At 39.5% G+C, this 23515-nt stretch overlaps 1 pseudogene; it reads right to left on the bottom strand.

Moving 5' to 3' along the window:
* LOC127454454 (testis-expressed protein 10 homolog) overlaps nt 1-23515 on the bottom strand; it is a 46867-nt pseudogene that overhangs the window by 4119 nt on the left and 19233 nt on the right.

The raw sequence follows: 23515 nt of genomic DNA, 5'->3' as shown, positions 1-23515 counted from the left end.
GAAAAGCTTAAAATATCAATACTGTTACCATGATTTTGTCTAGTAAACAATGGATTATTGAAAAGTGGATATCTGCAGAAATATCACAATTATATTACCTATTATATAGGCACCTTGTACTGCAGTGAGCTTTAGCACAAGTAATGTTTAATTAAGCTGTAAAATTCAACCCCGTTACCTTTCTAAAAGCTTAGTGATATCCCAATATATACAATTGAAGTCAGAAGTTTACATACACCTTAGCCAAATACATTTAAACTCAGTTTTTCACAGTTTCTGACATTTAATTGTAGAAAACGTTCCCTGTCTTAGGTCAGTTAGGACAGCTCAAGACATCAGCCAGGAAGTTAAAGCTCGGTCGCAAATGGGTCTTCCAAATGGACAATGACCCCAAGCATACCTTCAAAGTTGTGACAAAATGGCTTAAGGACAACAAAGTCAAGGTATTGGAGTGGCCATCACAAAGCCCTGACCTCAATCTGATAGACAATTTGTGGGCAGAACTGAAAAAGCGTGTGCGAGCAAGGAGGCCTACAAACCTGACTCAGTTACACCAGTTCTGTCTGGAGGAATGGGCCAAAATTCCAGCAACTTATTGTGAGAAGCTTGTGGAAGGCTACCCAAAATGTATGACCCAAGTTAAACTATTTAAAGGCAATTCTACCCATTTCCTCCAGCATCTTCACAATGTCCTTTGCTGTTGTTCTGGGACTGATTTGCACTTTTCAGACCAAACTACGTTCATCTCTATGAGACAGAATGCATCACCTTCCTGAGTGGTATGATGGCTGCATGGTCCCATGGTGTTTATACTTGTGTACTATTGTTTGTACAGATGAATGTAATACCTTCAGGCATTTGGAAATTACACCCAAGGATGAACCAGACTTGTGGAGGTCCACAATGTTTTTTCTGAGGTCTTGACTGATTTCTTTTAATTTTCCCATGATGTCAAGCAAAGAGGCACTGAGTTTGAAGGTAGGCCTTAAAGTGCACCTATTATGATTTTTAAACATGCCTAATTTAGTTTTAAAGGTCTCATACAATAGATTTACATGCATCCAAGGTCCAAAAACACTTTAATTTGCTCATAATTTAAATTGCAGCATTACCTTTTTTTCCTAGTGTCAAAAACGACTCCAATGATCCATTCTAAAGAATTCATTCTAAACTCCTCCTTTCAGACAGCCTACTCTGCTCTGATTGGTCAGATGTCCCAGTCTGCTGTGATTGGTCTACTGCTTACAGCGTGTTTCGGAAAGGAAACGGCCACTACCATATTCGAGTTTCAGCTCCGTCTGAAAAAATTTCTGTTTTACCTTACCAAAAGTTTATATGTAGTATGACAATAACGTGAGTTAGCCGGCTAGCAGAGGCTAACAGCTAACAGCGTGCACTGGCTGTACATGAAAACAGACCAGAGGCAGGTTTTTTGTTACCAAATTACGTAGGTTAGTACAGGAAGTAAGTCTGGAATTACTAACCACTCGTTTCAGGTGTTCAGAATCGGTTCTTTCATTTGGGTGTCAATAACTCCATATTTTGTGCACTTTGATTTTTGAAACGTAGTCTTTTTTACATTCACAAACAGCTATATAACACACTACATGAAAGGTAATATTTGAAAAACCATAATAGGTGCTCTTTAAAATACATCCACAGATACACCTCCAATTCAGTTCACCTCCTATCAGAAGCTAATTGACTAATTGTCTATAGGCTTTACATAATTTTCTGGAATTTTCCAAGCTGCTTAAAAGGCACAGTTAACTAAGGGGGCTTTCACAATGGGCACGTTTGCTGCTGTCCGATTCCGAGTTAGCGTTGGTCTGGTTTCACACTCACTTGATTCTACTGAACCCTGGTCCATTTGCGTTCATCTTACGTCATCATAAACACGCATGGCGAACACAACGCAACTCACCATACTTTTGTTTTTTTGTTATTTTGATGCCATTATGCACAGCGTAACTCATCAGATGTCCAGGGGAAAGCAGCTTGCTGTTGCTCGCAAACGGCGTTTTTTGAGGAGACAGCTGATTGCAAGGTATTCATTTGCATCTTTGTTAACACTGCATGCTTACTCACGCTCGTGTCCAAGGTGAAGTTATCGCCACTGTCATCTCCTATTATACCCTATATTTATAACCTATAATAGTATTTATATATAGTATTTATAAGGTGTATATATAGATAGATAGACAGACAGTATTTATAGTGATTGATTGTACTTGTATGTCATTGTGGTGTCATTACTTTTTTGGGACTTTCAGGAATGTGTAGATCCTCGTGTGTTGTCAAAACTAATGATGTCGTCATCGGTTAAAACGCATGCGCAGGTTATTTTACTTCCTGAACGAGTGCACACCCGAGTCCGAGTTGCTTTCACATTCACGCGAATCGCGCTACAGTTCCATTGCAACCGAACTCAGACCACCTCCTACAGGTAGTCTCGGGTTTGGTACCGCGGTGCGCTCCCGGTCCGCATGACAGCTCTCACATTACCAATTTTTCATGCAAACCGAACTAAACTGCCAGTGTGAAAGCACCCTTAGTGTATGTAAACTTCTGACTTCAGCTGTTTATTTAATTAACTTGGCTTGAGATTAAAACATTTGACATTGTGTTGCAGAAGTGGTACTCTATGCAAATATTTATCACAGTGTGTAGGTGCAAGCATGTTTGTGAGCCCACCTCTTGCAGGTGCTCTGCTCCAGTTGCAGCAACGGATTGAGCATGCTCAGGCAACAGTCAGACAGGAAATGGAGCAGTGTGTCTCTGGGCAGGATGCTGAGATCCAGTAACCGGGGAACACACCTTAAAACGGCAGCACACACACAGTCTGGCACCACTACGAGACCACACTACAAAGAGATGGAAAGGGTCACCACACATACTCTGCTAGTTGTGTGTGTATATATGCAAAACATTGCTCTGTCAAATAAATATATGGTCACTCACCAGATTCTTAATGATGGCATTCTGTATTACATCAAATCACTGTGCATGAGAGCCCAGAGTCTCCAGGCAGTGAAACACCTCCTACAAAAAAAGTGTGATCATGTTCGATCACACATGGAAATCAGTTAAAGGAATAGTTAAACCAAAAATGACAATTGTGTCATCATTTACTCTCAGAATCATAATCAGCTTTATTGCCAAGTATGCTTACACATACAAGGAATTTGTCTTGGTGACAGGAGCTTCCAGTGTACAACAATACAAAACAGCAACAAGACAAATACAAAATAATTAAAAATGGAATAAAATAAATATAAAATATTTAATAGAAATTAAAGTATATATAGAATACACAATATGACAATATATACACACACACACACACACACACATACGTACATACACATACATAGTGCAAATCTAAATACAAATCTGTTATATACAGTGCAAGGGAATGTAATGGCAGAAGAGGTAGGATGTGTTGGATAAGTATAAAAAAGATTAGACTGTGAATTGCACATAATTATTGCTAAATGGGGCAGTTTTAACTGTTCATGAGATGGATAGCCTGAGGGAAAAAATTGTTCCTCTGCCTGTCTGGTGCTCAGAGATCTGAAGCATCGGCCAGAAGGCAACAGTTCAAAAAGGTAGTGGACAGGGTTAGTGGGGTCCAGAGTGATTTTTTCAGCCTTTTTCCTCACTCTGGAAGTGTATAGTTCTTGAAGGGAGGGTAGGGGGCAACCAATAATCCTCTCAGCACGTCTGAATTGTCCTTTGTAGTCTTCTGACTTCCGATTTCATAACTGAACCAAACCAGACAGTTACTGAAGTGCAGAGGACAGACTCAGTGACTGCTGAGTAGAACTTTATCAGCAGCGCCTGTGGCAGGTTGAACTTCCTCAGCTGGCGAAGGAAGTACAACCTCTGCTGGGCCTTTTTCACAATGGGAGTCAATGTGGGTCTCCCACTTCAGGTCCTGTGAGATGGTAGAGCCCAGGAACCTGAATGACTCCACTGCTGCCACAGTGCTGTTTAGAATGGTGAGGGGTGTTGGGAATCAGTGTTGGGGTGTTCCTCCTAAAGTCCACAATCATCTCCACCGTTTTGAGCGTGTTCAGTTCCAGGTTGTTTTAACTGCACCGGACAGCCAGCTGTTTAACCTCCCTTCTGTATGCAGACTCATCATCATTTTGGATGAGGCCGATGACAGTGGTGTCGTCTGCAAACTTCAGGAGCTTGACAGAGGGGTCCTTGGTGATTCAGTCATTGGTGTAGAGGGAGAAGAGTAGTGGGGAGAGCATACATCCCTGGGGGGCACCAGTGCTGATTGTACAGGTGCTGGAAGTGAATTTCCCCTGTCTCACAAGCTGCTGCCTGTCCGTCAGAAAGCTGGTAATCCATTGACAGACAGACGTGGGAAGAGAGAGTTGGTGTAATTTAGTCTGGAGTACAGCTGGGATGATGGTGTTAAAAGCCGAACTGAAGTCCACAAAAAGGATCTTTGCATATATCCCTGGTCTGTCCAGATGTTGCAGGATATGATGCAATCCCATGTTGACTGCATCCTCCACAGACCTGTTTGTTCAATAAGCAAATTGAAGGGGATCTAGAATGGGTCCAGTGATGTCCTTCAGGTGGGCCAACACCAGTCTCTCAAATGATTTCATGACTACAGACATCAGGGCGACAGGTCTGTAGTCATTAAGTCCTGTGATTTTTGGTTTCTTTGGGACAGGAATGATGATTGAGCGTTTGAAGCAGCATGGGACTTCACAATGCTCCAGTGATCTATTGAAAATCAGTGTGAAGATGGGGGCCAGATGGTTAGCACAGGATCTAAGACACGTGGGTGCAACGCTATCTGGGCCCTGTGCTTTTCTTGTCTTTAGTTTTCGGAAGACAATGCACACTTCCTCTTCACAGATCTTAAGTGCAGGTTGATTAGCAGGAGGGGGGAGGAGGGGGTTTTCTGGAGGTGTTGGTGTTTGTGTGAAGTGAATGTCAGAGCAGGTATGGGGTGTGAGATTGGGCTTTTCAAATCTACAGTAGAACACATTCAGGTCGTCAGCCTCCGTGGAATACAAAATATTATTAAAAGGATAGTTCACCCAAAAATAAAAATTCTCTCATCATTTACTCACCCTCATGCCATTCCAGATGTGTGTGTGACTTTTTCTTCTGCTGAACACAAAGATTAGATTTTTAGAAGAATATTTCAGCTCTGTAGGTCCTTACAATGCAAGTGAAAGGTGACCAAAATTTTGAAGCTTAACAAAGCACATAAAGGCAGCATAAAAGTAACCGATAAGACTCCAGTGGTTAAATCCATGTCTTTAGAAGCGATACGATAGGTGTAGGCGAGAAACAGATAAATATTTAAGTCCTTTTTTACTATAAACTCTCCTTCCCAGTAGATATACATGAAGAATGTGAATAACCAAAAACAAAATAAGTAGAAAGTGAAAGTGTTGATTTGTAGTAAAAAAGGTTACTAAAAAAGGTTTACTATAATATTAATTTTATGCTGCCTTTGTGCTTTTTGGAGCTTCAAAATTCTGGTACCCATTCACTTACATTGTAAGGACTAACAGAGCTGAAATATTCTTCTAAAAATCTTTGTGTTCAGCAAAAGAAAGTCATACACAACTGGGATGGCATGAGGGTGAGTAAATGATGAGATAATTTTCATTTTTGGGTGAAATAACCCTTTAAGTTATGTACTGGTCACTCTTTTCCATAAAATTACAATGAAATTGAGTTTTTATTAAATTAATTCAGCAGACTTGGAATATAGCACAAAAGTTGCATGGACTACTTTTATTTCACTTTTGTGGTGCTTGTGCGTCCTTTTTAAATTTAAAAGCTCCAGTACCCATTCATTGTAATTGCATGGACAACAGTGACCAGAACATTCTTGAAAATGTAACCTTTTGTGCTCCACAGAAGAAAGTCATGTGGATTTAGAATGACATGAGTGAGTAAATGACAGAATTTTTATTTTCTTAAATAAAATGTTGCATTTAAGCAAAAGTTTTCTTTGAGTAAATATCTGAGTAAATGGTGAAGTATACGGGATTAATACGGGCGAAATTAATAAAGACAAACAGATTTGAGGAAGCCATCTTCAAAAGAGCCTTTTTACATACTGAATACTGATACAGAAATGACACTTTTTCTATCTTAGTCTATCCCAGTATTCATAACATCTTCACATCTGACACACAAAGAGCTTAGGTCAGGTAAAAATAAGTCCCTAGGCATAAGAGTAGTATTCTGCAGAGAACAAAGAATCCTATAGCTCAACACACACTCATGTGTTGTAATCAAAGTTGACATTGGACAGATTAGCAACAGCCTGCACTCTTTGAACTGATATTTTATGAGCACAAACAATAAATAAGTGTGAGAGTGAATGTGTGAGAGTAAAATCTAATAGTGCTAATAGCATTAGGGAAGATTGGATTAAACAGATGAAGGCAGAGCAGAATGTCATTCAGAGCAGGTTATTATCAGACATTAATAAAGGCTAACAGTGTTAAGAACACATTACACATGCTTTAGATAAGAGATGCATGATTGGCAATAAAGGAATGGACCCCAGCAGCCACACGCTCTCTCTCTCTCTCACTCAAACTTACACACACATACAAAATCTCCAAACCTAATTTAATGCTAATTTGCAAACTATATATCTAGGAAAGAGTACAAAGTGAAAATTTTGTTAAAGCGTGTGATTATTTTAGATCCCAATGGGATTACAAGCCCAATATTGTTGTTTTTAGCACATAAAGATGTTTCAGCCAAGTTGTAAACAAGGTGTTGAAAATGAATTCTTAATTTTCTCTTCTATTAACATGGTGTTTAGCAAATTCAAACAATGTCACTAATACATAAAAAAGTTTTTCAATAAATATCATCCTATTTTTTCCACAATGTTGATTTAACTTATGCCTAATCAAAAGTTTTATCATCAAGAACATTTTCTAAATGTAGTTTTAAGAGCCGTATTTCTCACCATAGAATATAATCTCTAATTAAGAGCAGATTAATTGATTGAGTTGAGAGAAACAGCATTCAGTGCTTATGTACATGTGGAGGGAATTGGGCACTTTTGCTCATTAAAGCCCATTCTTCTCCATCAGCCTCACCTGCTGGCATCGTCTTCCCCATCACCCCTCATTACCGTAGCCACAGAGATGCCAGCCGCCCCTCTATACGTATACTGTCTGATTGACTTGGACACAAAAAATGAAAGTCCAGACAAAATTCTACAGAGAAATTAGTTTTGTGTTGCAGAGGGAGGGGGGACACTGAGAGTCAGACCCTCGCCTGAGGGTGTGGTTTTGTTGGGTTTTAATTTCCGTGTAAAATGTCAGGTGGTGATGGTGTCCGCTGGCTGGCATTAGCATTTGCTTTAGCCAGGAGCACTCTGATAACCAGCCCTTATTGAAATATGGAGACACCTATACCGGTGTGCTGTGATAAACCTTACCCAGCTCAACAAACTGGCCAGCTCCAGGGAGGCAAGTAAAACTTACTTGTGCATAGAATACCAACCAAAGTCGCCTTGCACTGATTCAAGTGAACACCTTGGTGCTTGTAAGTAAACAGAAGTTGACAATTGTTCACAGCAGGCAAGCACAAGGTCACGTAAGCAACAGAGGTGATCATTACGATACTATAAATTCATATCTCTTCCATGTTTATCTAAGTTTTTGTCCTAAACAGCTATGATTGGAACAAGGCATTTTGTTGGTTGCTTGGTTTATATTTTATGCCACAGTGAAATCTCATTTGGTACAAATCCAGCTCCAAATAGTTGCATTAAACATCAAATATGTTCTGATTGACTGTGAATGTCACTTTGCGCAGTATTTTTCTTTCAACGATTACTTGAAAATACTTGACAATCATGCCTGCATCATTCCTGGTTAATGGGCAAAACGCAGACACTTCTAGCTACGGAAGCTTGATTTTGTGCACATTGCATTACAAAATGTGTCAGATCGCAATTTATAAGCAGTCGCAATTCATAAGCAGTCATACAGCAGACATAAGCCTAAACTGTCTCCGTCAACGGCCATTTTTCTCCATCAGTTCAACTCCTGGCTGCTTCTGCATATACATTCTTCCCTACTATATAGTATGCAAAAGCCAGTATGTCAATGGAGTAGGGTGTCCGAATTCTCAATATTCATAAAACAGTAGGCGAGAAATACCCGGATGTCTTACTACATCCAGTGAGATTCTGAAGTGTGCATCCACTGGACAATTGACTCTCCAATAATGCCACAGGAAATGCTGAATTTAAAAAATGGCAGAGAACTGGGAGTTGAGCGGCTCAATTCAACAGTAAGTGCTATATATACCAAGAAGGTTGTTTTTTGTGGTTAACCCTTTAAGCTCAGACCGCTGAGAAAATAATAATGATCAAAATATTAATAACTACAGTCTTAACCAACACAAAATAGGTATCATTTTAAAGCTTAGAAGTTCTTCTTTACAATGCATGTAGGCATTATGACAAAAACTAAACAAGTACTTTGAAATTTGCAGACAAATCAGAAGTCTTCCTTTTTGATAATTTGGTAATAATTTTGCACTGTTATTATTGTAAAATAATATTATTGTAATCGGTAAAAACATAAAACTGATTAAATAGCCATGTGCCACATGTCACTGGAAAACTCTCAAAGAGTAGAATACATATTTGTTTTACTCACAGACAAAAATATAGCGAGTAATAGCCAAGTACATGTCTTTGACATATGTTACATATAAACAGGTGTTGCTTATAAGCCGCGTTTTCGCTTATTTCACTAAAAATAAACAGAACATAAAATATCACATACCATTACTTAAAGGAGTATGGGGATTCCTGTTAAAACGAGCCCACACAACATAATAGGATGCATAGATCTAATTACATATGGCCACCAAGAGATGGCTCCATGTTCATGACACAGACTCGATGACTCAATGACACAGAATGGAACTGAATGAGATCATCATTACTCATGCCTGCATGCTTTGAAGAGAGAGCATACCTTTGGTCATTGTTGTATTTTGCATGTGTAATTAGTTCTTATGTATAATTCTTATGTTTTATTTGTTTGGAGAGGCTTTTAGACACTTGGAGACGTTTTTGGACACTAGGATACATTTTTGCTATAACTTTTGATTGCTTTTTCGTATCAATACAAAATTTTACTCAGTTACAGTTGACAAGATCAGGAACAAAACAAAAGCAGTTACCATATCAGAAAAATATAAAAACATTTTTTTAGCAGTTTCTTAGGCTGAAAGTCTCATAATTTATCAATCTATGTCATTACAAAAAAGAGGGTAAAAGGCTTTTTATTTTGGGCATGCCACTGAAACAGGAAATCTTGAAAAACACCTTCAGAGCTTAAAGGGTTAAAATTTTACTTGTTTACCAAAACAAGAGTAGATTATTTCCTCAGTTGTTCTTCCTACATCATAGTTTCAGGTCAGAGGTCAATGCTCATGTCCTTGGATAAAGACTGTCGGGGAATGTATTCATACTAATCAACTGCATACCTAAAGAACGTACTCTCTTTTAACGGCCGAGAAGTATGTTCATCAAAATCAGTACATACTCTGACAATACGCAAATTCAAACGAAGATCATGTCATTGTGGGGCAAAAGTTTGAAGAGAATCTTGCCGAGTAAGTTAGTTAAAGATGACACAATTGATTTAATACATACATGAGATTTGTTAATGCCAGAGAAATGCAAGAGTGCAAGTTAAAAAGCAGACAGACAGGTAGACTGACACCAGAGCAACAAATGGCCAGGAACGAGTCACTGACAGAAGCCAGACTTAAGACCGAAACATACTTTTAGCAAGTACATGAACATAGATGTGTGCCCTTGCCAACGTGTGGTCCGGTTGAACATGCTTAACGTGCGTTTTTGCGTTACTGTGGCAGGAACGAACCCCAGGACTCAAGAGGGCGATAGAGTTACCTTCAAACGTCTGTGTCATTAAGTGTTATTTAATGTCTGTGTTATTATTCAGGTAGGTTGCTACAAATATATTGACTTACTTGCTCAGCAATATATTCTTCAAACTGTTGCTCGGCCACAAACGTAGTTGAGTTGAAAGAGAAAACTCACCGTAGAAGCAGACAGTTCACACTACTCTTGCTATAGTGCCCCTTGCGGCAATGTTGAGAATGCAGTGTGTAATTGCGTTGTGTTATGAATTGTGGTCTGACACATTTTAGAACACGATGCATGAAATATAGCTTGCGTTGCAGGATGCGTCTGCTTTCATGTACTTGCCTAAAGTATGTTTCAGCCCTAACTGACACAGAAGGGAAGAAAGATGCTCACAGGGGACAGAGCAGATGACAACAAGATTAGAGACAAAAAACTGAAATAAAATCAGATACTGGAGTGGCTGAAGGTGTAGAAAGAGACTGGCTGATAAAAGAGAGAATGAGTGCCTCTCACCTCCACCACATAACATTGGTGTAGGAACTGCTCCAGGCTGGTGGCAAACACGCTAAGTGGAGAGAGTGTGGTTGAGGGCAACAAGCCATCTTCATCGGTGTGCTGTAGGGCTCGCAACATCACAAAGGAGAAACCTGAAGGACAGAATCAGAGGAACAGAGTTGTATCACTAAGTGTGTTGTCAGTCATTGAAAGAAAGGTTTAAGTGAATGAATGTGTGCACACCTGTTAGTGTAGTGAAAAAGAAACTAAGGTAATCCACATCCCTCAATGGCACATCCTGTGAAGTGCCTGAGCAGCCACTCAGAGGAGACCTGCGGGGAATCACACACACATAACTGTGCAGCCGTCCGGCACTCATCCGCTCTCCTGTTTTAATCTTATACTGTGCTTGTTTGTGAGTGTGTAGTGAGAATGTCAGTCTAAAAATATTGGCCATCCGAGATCCTCCATTTCCTTTTAAATCAACCTCCTGCCACACAAACACACTCATTTTTTTGGCATAATTTTAATTACCACAAACAAAAAGTTTGAATAATTTTTTTTAAAAAGCGCAAAAAGTTTGGTTACAGTGAAGCACTTACAATGGAAGTGAATGGGGCCCAATAAAATACTCACTGTTTCAAAAGTATAGCCACAAGACGTTTACAATATGCGTATTGACATGATTTTAATGTGATAAAATCGCTTACTATTCTTTTCTGTGTAAAGTTATCTAATTTTACAACTTCGTTGCCATGACAATAAATAGCCGTAAACCCTGTTATCCCGCTAAATGACAAGTTAAACAACTTTACAGCTCAAATAATACACAAGTTTTAACAGAAGAATTAATATAATTGGTTTTAAAAATAATGAGCTTCACATTTCTGCCTTTAAACCCTCCAAAAAATTGGCCCCAAGTGCTGAGCTTTAACAAAGAGTGTAGATAGACCACAAGGTCACCGGCAAAATTTTCAGGTCAGACTATCATTGGCTGTTAAGTGTTGCTGTGCTTCTGTGTATGTGTGTTGGTGAACACTGATGGCAAGATATTGTTAGAACTGAGCATTTCACAGTCATGCTTTGTTGAGAAGGATATCTGAGACAGCTGCTATGTGTGAGTGTTTGTATGAGGGGGTGACTGTGACTGTGTGTAAAGCTACTCAAGGACAATCCATGTTGTCTCATGATTCTCCCTAATAGATGTGGATAAGTCTTGAGGCCACTAAATTAATATCTGATCGTTTCATTTTTTTATTTCATTTTTTTTTGTAATTGTGGAATGAGCATTTGCTGGATTTCCTAAATACATACTGATTGGCTTACATCCCATCAACCCATTAGTAAAATAGCACACACACACACACACACATATACACACACACACACACACGTTTACTAAGCTATCTAAATGGGGAAATACCATAGACTTCTATTGTTTTTATATAAAGCTAATTATAATTTCTATAGACTAACATAAACCAACACTTTAACCCTACCCCTAAAAGAAAACTTTTCGCATTTTTATAATAATAAAATGCAAAGCCGAGTGGCCATGTGGAGCTCTACAGTTCTTTTGTTGTTTTTGTTTGTTTGTCCTGTGTTTAGTAATCTTTTTCCAATTAGTTTTACCAGGTACGAACTGCTGAACATTCGGCAGCACACACCAGACAATCTTTTCCTGGTTTTTGACTATTCAGAGGCTTTGCTGGACATTTTAGTCGAAGGCGAAGCTGTGCTGTTCAAGAGACGCAGGCGAGGGAGACGAGCTGGCGCACTAGTCAAGCTCTGTCAGTGCGGCTTTCGAACAGCCCTGCCAAGTATTCATCTAGCGAAGCTCCGCTCTCTTCCTATCAAAACGGACAAACTACATCTTCTCACCCATACAAACAAGGACTTTTCAACCTCTGCTGGCTTATGCTTCACAGAAACCTGGCTGAGTGAAGCCATTCTGGACAGCACGTTACAAGTCTATGGGAAATACCATAGACTTCTGTTGTTCTTATATAAAGCTAATTATAATTTCTATAGACTAACATAAACCAACACTTTAACTCTACCCCTAAAAGAAAACTTTTTGCATTTTTATAATAATAAAATGCAAAGCCGAGTGGCCATGTGGAGCTCTCCATTTCTTTTGTTGTTTTTGTTTGTTTGTCCTGTGTTTAGTAATCTTTTTCCAATTAGTTTTACTAGGTACGAACTGCTGAACATTCGGCAGCACATACCAGACAATCTTTTCCTGGTTTTTGACTATTCGGAGGCTTTGCTGGACATTTTAGTCGGAGGCGAAGCTGTGCTGTTCAAGAGACGCAGGCGAGGGAGACGAGCTGGCGCACTAGTCAAGCTCTGTCAGTGCGGCTTTCGAACAGCCCTGCCAAGTATTCATCTAGCGAAGCTCCGCTCTCTTCCTAACAAAACGGAAAAACTACATCTTCTCACCCATACAAACAAGGACTTTTCAACCTCTGCTGCCTTGTGCTTCACAGAAACCTGGCTGAGTTAATCCATTCTGGACAGCACGTTACATTTGCCGGGCTTTTAGCTGTTCAGAGTGGATCGCATCACGGAGTTAACAGGGAAAACGAGAGGCGGTGGAACATGCTTTTACATCAATGAAAGTTGGTGTACAGATGTAATAATGTTAAAGAAGATGTGCTGTCCTAATTTGGAAGCACTCTTTATTAACTGTAAGCCTTTCTACTTGCCACGGGAGTTTTCTTCGTTTATTCTGGTGAGTGTTTATATCCTGCCACACGTGTGCAGAACACAGAACACAGAACAACAATACCCAGACTTAGTTATTATTATTTTTGGGGATTTTAACAAAGCAAACCTCACACGTGAACTGCCCAAATACAAACAGCACATTACATGCCCAACCAGAGACAGGAATATACTGGATCTTTGCTACACAACAATAAAGGATGCATATCGCTCTGTCCCTAGAGCAGCTTTGGGACTCTCTGATCATTGTCAGGTTCATCTTCTTCCAACCTACAGACAGAAACTAAAATCTGCTAAACCTGTAGTAAGGAATGTAAAGATATGGACCAATAAAGCAGAGTTAGAACTACAAGCCTGCTTTGACTGCACTGATTGAAGCGTTTTTGAGGCTGCAGACACCAATCTGGATGAACTCACAGATACTGTTACATCATATCAGTTTCTGTGAGGATATGTGCATTTCTACTAGGACTTGCTTAACATACAACAATGACAAACGACAAACCATGGTTTACAGCAGAAGTCAGGCAGCTTCATCAGGCCAAAGAAGTTGCTTACAGAGGTGGGGATAAGGTCTTGTATAATCAGGTCAGGAACACACTGAATAAAGAAATCAGAGTGGCTAAAAGAAACTAGTTTTCAGCTAACGACCCTGCATCAGTGTGGAGTGGCCTAAAACAAATTACGAACCACAGGACTCCTGCCCCCAACACTGTAGGGAACCAACAACTGGCTGACAACTTGAATGTGTTCTACTGCAGATTTGAAAGGCCCAATCTCACACCCCAAACCCGCTCTGACCTCCACTTCATACAAACACCAACACCTCCTGCAACCCCCCTCCTCCCCCTCCTTCTACTTAACTTGCACTTAAGATCTGTGAAGAAGAGGTGTGCCGTGGCTTCCGAAAACAAAAGACAAGGAAAGCCCAGATGGCGTTTCACCTGCTTGACTTAAATCCTGTGCTAACCAGCTGGCCCCCATCTTCACACATCTTCAATAGATCACTGGAGCAGTGCGAAGTCCCATGCTGCAAACGCTCAATCATCATTCCTGTCCCAAAGAAACCCAAAATCACAGGACTTGACCACAGACGTCATTTGAGAGACTGGTGTTGGCCCACCTGAAGGACATCACTGGACCCTTTCTAGATCCCCTTCAATTTGCTTATTGAGCAAACTGGTCTGTAGAAGATGCAGTCAACATGGGATTGCATCATATCCTGCAACATCTGGACAGACCAGGGACATATGCAAGGACCTTTTTTATGGATTTCAGTTCAGCTTTCAACACCATTATCCCAGCTATTCTCCAGACTAAATTACACCATCTCTGTTCCCACCTCTATCTGTCAGTGGATCACCAGCTTTCTGATGGACAGGCAGCAGCTTGTGAGACAGGGGAAATTCACTTCCAGCACCTATACAATCAGCACTGGTGCCCCCAAGGGATGTGTGCTCTCCCCACTACTCTTCTCCCTGTACACAAACGACTGCACCGCCAAGGACCCCTCTGTCAAGCTCCTGAGGTTTGCAGACGACACTACTGTCATCGGTCTCATCCAAGATGACGATGAGTCTGTATACAGAAGGGAGGTTGGTTGGCTCAATGGTGTAGTCAAAACAACCTGGAGCTGAACACGCTCAAAACGGTGGAGATGATTGTGGACTTTAGGAGGAACACCCCAACACTGACCCCCTTCTCCATTCTAAATAGCACTGTGGCAGCAGTGGAGTCATTCAGGTTCCTAGGCACTACCATCTCACAGGACCTGAAGTGGGAGACCCACATTGACTCCATTGTGAAAGAAGCCCAGCAGAGGTTGTACTTCCTTCACCAGTTGAGGAAGTTCAACCTGCCACAAGCGCTGCTGTTACAGTTCTACTCAGCAGTCACTGAATCTGTCCTCTACACTTCAGTAACTGTCTGGTTTGGTGCAGCTACGAAATCGGATATCAGAAGACTACAGTTCGGACTGCTGAGAGGATTATTGGTGGCCCCCTGCCCTCCCTTCAAGAACTGTACACGTCCAGAGTGAGGAAAAAGGCTGGAAAAATCACTCTGGACCCCACTCACCCTGCCCACTACCTTTTTGAACTGTTGCCTTCTGACCGACGCTACAGAGCTCTGAGCACCAGAACCGTCAGGCAGAGGAACAGTTTTTTCCCTCTGGCTATCCATCTCATGAACAGTTAAAACTGCCCCATTGAGCAATAATTATGTGCAATTCACAGCTTAGTCTTTTTATATTATCCAACACATCCTACCTCTTCTGCCATTACATTCCCATGCACTGCATATTACAGATTTGTATTTGCACTGCATGTGTGTGTGTGTGTGTGTGTGTGTGTGTGTGTGTGTGTGTGTGTATATATATATATATATATATATATATATATATATATATATATATAAATACACACACACTCACACACACATACACACACACAGTACTGTGCAAAAGCCTTAGGCACATAAGGTGTTTCACAAAAGCATTTGTCTTAAGATGGTTATTTATATCTTCAGCTTTAGTGTGTCAATAGGAAATATAAATGTTAGACTCCCAAACATTACTTTTGCAAATAGTAAAGATTAGAATAGAAGAACAGGGAGGCCTGCAACAGATGTCATGGCCCCTACAAAGCCCCCCACTGAACATTGTGTCAGTCTGAGATCATATAAAGAGACAAAAGCAATTGAGACAGCCTAAATAGATAGAAAAACTGTGGCGAATTCTCCAAGAAGCTTGGAACATCCTATCTGCCAACAACCAAGAAAAACTGTGTCCAGGTATACCTAGGAGAATTCGTGCTGTTTTAAAGGCAAAGGTGGTCACACTGAATATTGATTTATCTTTATGTTTACTGGACTTTGTATGACATTAAGTGATAAATGAAAACTATTTATGTCATTATTTTTGAAGACATCCTCACAATGCAACATTTTTCACAAGTGCCTAAAATTTTGCACAGTACTGTGTGTATATATATAAAATTGTATTCTATATATACTTTCTTTTTTATTCAATTTTCTTTTTTATTCTATTTTTATTTATTATCTCTGTCTTGTTGCTGTATTGTATTGTTGTGCACTGGAAGCTCCTGTCACCAAGACAAATTCCTTGTATGTGTAAGCATACCTGGCAATAAAGCTGATTCTGATTCTGAATAATAAATAAATAAAAACAGTATATGCTTTATTTATGAATCGATTTAGCTCACTTTTGGGGACCATTATGTCCCTAAACTTTATCAAAACAAACACTTACATGCCCTTAAATTTACTGGAACAGTCTTTCACACACAAACACCCACCAATCCATCCCAGTTACTGAGAGATGCACCTAGAAAAAAAAATGCAACAGTTCACGTCTGTATTTGTGGAACATGTGGATGCGACTAATCTAACAACACATGCTCTATCACCAAATTATTAGCCATTCTTGTCTAAGTTTAGGAACACTTTCTGAACCCGATGGCCACTTTTAAAAACTCTAAAAAAGTTAGTCTTGATCAGCTGATGTGATCAAAGTGAAAATCGCCTGGAGGACATAATGTTCGGATCATGTTATTCTGGCAATCGGCTCTCCTAAAGGCATGTCACACAGTTCTACCATGAACAGAACCAGTGATAAGTGATGCTTCACTAAACATGCAGGAATCCTGTCATCATTCCAGACTTCTAAAAAAGTGCAGTCAGTATTAATTCACTTGCCACAGCATTTTGTTTTGGAATTTCAGTGTGAGCCCAGAATCCAAGATCAGACACGACAGAAAGCAGTGGACAACGTGAAGATTATTCCCTGTATCATCAGAAGAGTAACACTGCCCCCTGTAGGCCATTGAGAACACTAGCAGCAGCTCTCTCACCCAGTGTTACAGACCCTTTTCACATTTTCTGGTTTGAAACGCAGAAGTTAACTACAGTGGGGTAAACTTCTATAGCAATGTATGAATGGCCATATCAATATTTCTGCATTCCCATTAGCTCCAACAGCAAAAGAAAAAATCCACTATTATTATGCCAAAATTTACCATCACTCCTTTAGCAGCTGTATTTGAAATCCCATCACAGAGTTTTTTTTTTTTTTTTTTTTTTTAATGAATGCAAGGATATACAAAGAATTTAGAACACAAAGAATAATGTTCTAAATTTACATTAAATAATTAATTTTAAAATAAAAATGTTCCTAGATTTAAGCTGCTAAATTAAGGCAGAAGTGTGTCATCACAATCTGTGAAAGGATCTAATGTTAAATGTTAAATAAAAAATAAAGCGAAAAATAAATTATTAAAAAAATTAAAAATAAAATAAAACCTAACTTAATTGGGAAAAAATATGAATAAAAACTTGATTGGAAAAACAAAAGCAATATTACAATACATTTTCAAAACTCCAAAACTAACTAAAATATAATACAAATGGCCACAATTTACACAAAATACACAGTATATTGTATATTTGAAACCTTAAACAACCCTTTTTCATTTAACAAAAAATGCCACTAGATAGCAATAACACTATATTTTAAATTTAACATTTAAATTTAAGAAATGTAACAGCATTAAACATATTTAAATGATATCAGTTGATGCATTAACGTAAAAAAATAAAACAATTTAAACAGTCACAGTTTTGTTAATACAGTGAAAACTAAAGAAAACAGAACTATAATGATACATTGGAAATAAAATAGATTAAAAATTACGATGCATTTTAGTGTCATCATAATGCTGCGACATTTTTTTCTCTCAATTTTGACTATTCTCAAATTATACGACTTTATTCTCAAAATCTTATATTTTTGAACTATTATTATTGAACTTGGCACTACAACACTATCTAAAAAATAGATTAAATAAAAAATTAAAAACTATAATAACCCTGTTATAACCTCCTTTGCCTTCCCCTCCATTCTAGTATCTTCCTTTCTATATTCCCTCGGTTGTTGTCCAAATGAGCAAACAGAGAGCCCAGAGGAAAGACAGTGTATCAAAGACACACTCACACATCACAGATTGACTCAAAATCACACACATGCAGTGTGTTCTCAAACAACATTCCCATTAGGATTTTAGGGAAAACCACAAATAAAAGAGTGGCTTTAGGCTAGTGACTAAAAAAATCACAGTGGGTACACAGCATGGCACAAAAATACACACAGACATAAAGAAGTCCTAAGGCCCTCAGCATGCAGGAATTCAATTCACAGCAGTATATTCTGTCAATCATCCATTATTTCATCTACTTGAAGACACGGTCACTAAATAGAATTTCTGCAACACTTTTTTAATAAAAGTGTACTGTGGTATTTCTTTGGGGCCATTCACACCGATTTTTGCGTTTCTGCATTAATCTGCATTGTTTTTCTATGTAAACGTGTCAGACTTTGATGTTGCGTCGCATCTTGCCGTTTCTTTTCAGCGTCTTTTTTTCTACCGTTTTTTTGATGCTATGTCAAGTTAAAAAGAACTTTAACTTTCTGCTAGTTTCCGTTGTGCTGCATCTAGTTTTTAGCAGATGAACAAGTTTGGTCTGAACAATCCTTTAGGGTGCCTACAGAACACAAAAAGCTTTGAAGGAGCATTTGAGGGATAGGAAAGTGTAAGATGTTTTTTGAGGGTGTCATCAGAGCTAAGTCAGTGTGAAATCAATCAGGAATACAGCAAATTGGATTTCTGAAAGCATTCTCATCGGTCATCAGATGCCTACGTCAAAGTGCGTTACAGTGAAAGTTAAAAATTTCTCAAATCCTTCTGCTTTTCCTCTAGGTCCTTGCGACACACCATCCCCATTGAATTCAATAGATTTGTAGTGTTTTCTGATGTAGTGTAAATTCTAGTGTGTAGGTGCCCTTATGGACAATGTGTACAAATTAGTGAGTATTTTGTGTATAAAAGACCACAATACATCTGAATATGGTAAACTCACTGCTGTATGACCTCTGCTTCAATGCACAGTAACTAGTCAGCCTCCTTACATCCCATCACGGTTAATGACTTATGGTTATGGCCAATCAGAGTTAAGTGAGAGAATTGGTCATCCTCTGATTGTGTGGCACAGCATTTGGCTGCCTCCGATTGGTGAAATTGTTTGATTCTATTAGCAGTGAAAACTCAGAGGCTGCTGTCTCCTCTCGGCAGTCGTATGAAACAGACAGACATTCTAAATATATTAGACGGACACAGACAGACATTCCCCTCCAGGGCTGAGTGGCACATGCAGAACCAGCCTTGCACAAATACATACTAATTAATTTAATTTGCCTTTTTTAATTGTATTTTTTTATTTATTGCCACATTTAATTAAAGAGACAGTATAGGAGACATAATGAGAGTGGAAATGAGTGACATAAAATAGGCCTTATTCAAGCCTGTCTCCCAAATCACATTAGCATCACAGCTTATCTGAGAACTACACTAAACCGACTCCACTTATGACCCCATTTACACCTGCTATTAACATTTGTTTCAGGTGATCCAATCACAATTGGTCAACATTAGGGGTGTAACGGTATGAAATGTTCACGATACGATAACCTTCACAGAAAATTCAGCGGTATTACAGTATCATGGTGGCTTGCTAAAATTATTAGCAGTTTAATATTTATTTATGTTATATCATATTTTCCGGGCCAAGTCAAATATGCGGATCACGGATGGTCCGAAAGAGGAAGATACCGTATTTTCTGGAAATAAAGTCGCACCTGAATGTAATTGATACCTGATCAAAATTGCGTTGTTCAGAAAAAAAAAAAAAAAAAGTTGCATCTCTGTAGAACTCCGTTTCCACCTGATATAAAGATGCATGTCAGGTGATCCCATCACATGTGATCAGCCCTAAACATACATCTAAATGGAGTCTAAAACATTTTGTGATCAGATCACAAAAAACACATACAAATGTGGTCAAAAACGCATTTGAGTTGTAAACGCTAATCCATCCTTTATGCACCTTGGCAGCATAAAGCACCGCCCCTCACCTGTCAATCAACTGCTGTGCTAAAACAAGAGTTTAAAGTTTGCCATTTACGAGCAGCTTTAAATGGAAATAACCGATCAGAAAATTTAAAAAATATACATACACAATCAAGAGAGCTTCACGAATCTTGTTTAGTTTGTCTGATATCAATACAGATGACAAGCACTAACACCTGAAGCTCCTTTAATACAGGTAATCCACCAAAATAATGGATAATTCTGCTTGACATGTTGTGTTTGTACTTCGATTAAATTTCAACCGCATCTGGGAGAAACAGCGTGCTGTTTTTTAATGCTTTCTTTGTCTTTTCTGACTTCGTTGTGGTTTATTATCATGCAATAGCACACTGGCATAGTGACTGATGTATGTCGTCATGAAACGGAGACTTCCCCTCCAAATCCGAACACAAGTGGTCACAGGAGACGCATTTAAGTGACCAGGTGTAAACAGCGATGTGTCTCACTTGACCACATGTGATCGGATCACTCGAGACGCATCATAATATCAGTTTCCAGGTGGAAACAGGGTCTATAAGTCGCACTGACAGAGATTGTATCTGGCAGGCACTACGACCCGGGAGCAGCTGCCCGAGTCCCGACTTCCCTTCATCTGCTCAAAAGTCTGAAAATAAAGGTAGTCATAGAAATCTTGTATACAGTGCATCCGGAAAGTATTCACAGCAATTCACTTTTTCCACATTTTGTTATGTTACAGCCTTATTCCAAAATTGATTAAATTCATTATTTTCCTCAAAATTCTACAAACAATACCCCATAATGACAACGTGAAAGAAGTTTGTTTGAAATCTTTGCAAATTTATTAAAAATAAAAAACGAAAAAAATCACATGTACATAAGTACATGCACATTCCGCTTGAAATGTCGTTAGTGGCTAAATTAAAATTCAAACAGGCTTTCGAGCAGCATGCGTCAACATTTTATTTTACTTCTCTGGGCATTATCAATACGCAGCTATATACTAGGTGATATGCAGTAATAAATTCAGAGACCCTCCCTTCAATGAAATCCAATCACAAATGTTCAAAAGAGAAGCATTCAAGACATATGTAAATACCAGGTGTATACAGCAGCAATATGTCTCAGTTGACCACTTGTGATTGGATCACCCAAGGCGGGATGTTAATACCAGGTGTAAACAAGGTCTATGATGTTTGTATATGAACATATTCTGTGATAACATATGAGAACATATTCCCCATTAGAATGCTTTATGATGGCCAGCCAGACTAACACGTCTCCTGATGCTACAATGCCTGGTTCACCTTTCAATTAAATAAAGTGTATGGCCAGTGTAATCAAGCCATTTGCCCCAGGGAAACTGGATCATCTAGTGGCACTGGAGGCAGATTTTCTGACTGCATTAGTGCATGTTGATCATACCTCAGGTGTATGGTGCGTATTAGTGTAGTGGCCAAGCTAGCTGACACTCTCCCAGTATTGCTGACTTGGCTAAGGCAAGCCAGAAGTTCTGAGGGAAACACTGGCAGGAAATAGAGAATCTGAACCAGCCTCTTCTGGGACTCAACTGGTAAAACCACCACACACCCCTCCTGTGGATCTGTAACACACATACACTATATCATAGAGGCAAATGCTGATATAATTGTGAGATCAATTACAAGTGATCGTATGGCTAAGCTTGACAGAACAGTTTGAACTGTTGTTTTATGGAAAGAGACAATATTCTTCAAAAATGTCTACTTTTGTATTCCACAGAAAAAAAATAACAGTATATGGGTTTTGAATCACATGAAGGTGAGTAAATAATGACAGAATTTTCATTTCTGGGTGAACTATTCTGGGCAGCGTTTCCCAAAAGCATTGCAAGCTTAAACTGATCGTAGAGACCATTGGCGCCAGTGGTTTCTACGATCTACTTAGGCTTACGATGCTTTTGGAAAACGCTGCCCTGGCCAACAAAGCCAAAACTTAGTAACTACACTTGTCCAGCCAAACATGGATTATAAAACAGTGCGCAGAAGAGCTCTGCGCACTTTGCTAAATTTTCGATTATTTTCATGTTATAATCTGGTGAATTTTGAAATACCCAGTTACACATTTGTCCTTTGTTGCAAAACATGGCAAAGAAGTCAAAATCCTCGGGCTCTGGAGACATTAAGACACTTACGTGTTCAGGATAAAAGCCCCGACAGGCCTACAGACCGGGGACTCGATTTGGATGGCGCGGCGGGAGAAGGAATCCAGCGTGGTGATGTTGACGAAGATTCTTGCTGACTTGGAGGATCTCGCTGTAATACGTCGATCGATTACGGCGATGGAAATAAAATTCTCCGCGTTAGGTACAAGAGTGACTGATGTTGAAAAACGAATCGAATTTCTGGAATCTTCGGAGAGGGAATTAACCACTAATCCACCCGCGACCAAAGTTGATTTGGAACATCTCCTTGAAAAGCTCAAAGATCTTGAGAATAGAAGCCGCAGGAATAACGTTCGAATTGTTGGAATTCCTGAGCATGAGGAGGGCAGAGATATGGTGAAATTCCTAGACGAGTTTTTCCCGAGTCTGCTTGACATAACAGGCCACAAGCTGGAAATCGATCGAGCTCACAGAGTGCCGGCTCACAGATCTGCTGAGGGAGAAAGGCCCCGATCGATTCTGGCCAGATTTCTGAGATCATCCGATAAAGATCTTGTGTTGCGCCAGGCGAGGAGCAAAGGGAAGCTTTCTTGGAAGAACCATAATATTTTCTTGTTCCCGGACTTTGCGAGTTCGACAAGAGAGAAACGCGATCGGTTCAAGGAATGCAAGAAACTCTTACATCAGAAAAAGATCTCGTTTGCTCTAATGTTTCCTGCCAAACTGAGAATAGAAACGAAGGTTAGTCGCAAAGTATTTACATGTCCAAAACAGGCAATATCTTTTATAGAATCAATGTCTGAGTAAACCATTGGATGTTTCTCATGTGAGTGGGCCTGACTCGCTGTACTTACTCTTGAGGAAGCTGGGCGACATTTTGGGTTTTTTGCGTTGGCTCCGCCTAGCAGCTGGAGCTTGTTTTGTGAATAACACTTTTCCTTAAAGAAACTTTTGCATTGATGAAAGATTACTTTTGCATTGAAGTTCCCGGACAGATTGAGAGCGGACATTACGGATGACCGCAAAATATCTACATGCTCACACAAAGGATGTCTTTTATAAAGTTGACGGATTGTGTAAGTCATGGTATATACTTTTATGCGGCCTCCGAATGAACTTGACTTGACCATTCGGGGAACAGGGATGTCGGTTTTGTTTCTTTTTGTATTGGTTCCGCCTAGTGGCTGGAGCTTGTTCTATTGAATAACATTCCTTTGGAACAGCTGTGGATTAATCTGTTCATTCTTCGTGCTTATTCCTCCTGCT

This window comes from Myxocyprinus asiaticus, chromosome 16 (genome assembly GCF_019703515.2).
Source record: "Myxocyprinus asiaticus isolate MX2 ecotype Aquarium Trade chromosome 16, UBuf_Myxa_2, whole genome shotgun sequence".
NCBI classification, from domain to species: domain Eukaryota; kingdom Metazoa; phylum Chordata; class Actinopteri; order Cypriniformes; family Catostomidae; genus Myxocyprinus; species Myxocyprinus asiaticus.
This window is presented reverse-complemented; position numbering and strand designations above follow the sequence as displayed.